Raw genomic sequence first — 706 nt, 5'->3', positions numbered from 1 at the left:
CAGGTCAGAGGGGAGCCTCTGCTTCCCTTGGACAGCCTGTCTGGATGCTGCAGCTCCTGCCCTTACCCTCTGTGCTGCTGCTCGGGGGCTGTGCAGTAGCTCTGGCAGCACAGGGAGCTGGCCTCGGCAGGAGGCACTCTGTGGTGTGGCACCACTGCCTGGCACCGTGCCGAGGCCAGCGCTTGGCCCAGACTCAGAACGTGCCTTGTGAGGACCCTGGGGCAGCCTCGCTGCTTAATATTGATGGGCACTGCCTGCACGGAGACCTGGGGGCCCCAGCCCTGCAGATCATTTTTCTGGCTGCTGGGCTGGCTCGAGTTCCTCCACAGTGCAGGTCGTGGGTGGGACCAGAGGCTTGACAGGCAGGGGAGCGCTGCACAGTGTCACCTTGGCCTGGGGCTGCTCCTTCACTGGTGCATGGCATTGTACAGGGTGGATCCAGGCAAGGGGAAGGATGAAGTGTTGGGAGTCTTGGAGCAAGGCTGTGAGTTTGGGAAGGGTGCAGAGTGACCTCTGTCCCTGAAACAGCTCAGAAGGGCTGGGTCTGGGATCATCCCTGGAACTGGTCCAGCATCCTGGATGCCTGTACCTTCTCTGGTTTCCTCTGAGTCCAACTCTCTGTGTTGCTCCCCCAGCCCCCTCCCTGCTAGGAAAGACGAGATGGGGACAGGGAGCATCAGAGCCCAGACACCAAGGGACCTGTGCC

Source organism: Apaloderma vittatum, unplaced genomic scaffold (genome assembly GCF_000703405.1).
Source record: "Apaloderma vittatum isolate BGI_N311 unplaced genomic scaffold, ASM70340v1 scaffold30821, whole genome shotgun sequence".
NCBI lineage: Eukaryota > Metazoa > Chordata > Aves > Trogoniformes > Trogonidae > Apaloderma > Apaloderma vittatum.
The sequence above is the reverse complement of the archived record's forward strand: the minus strand, read 5'-3'. Positions refer to the sequence as shown.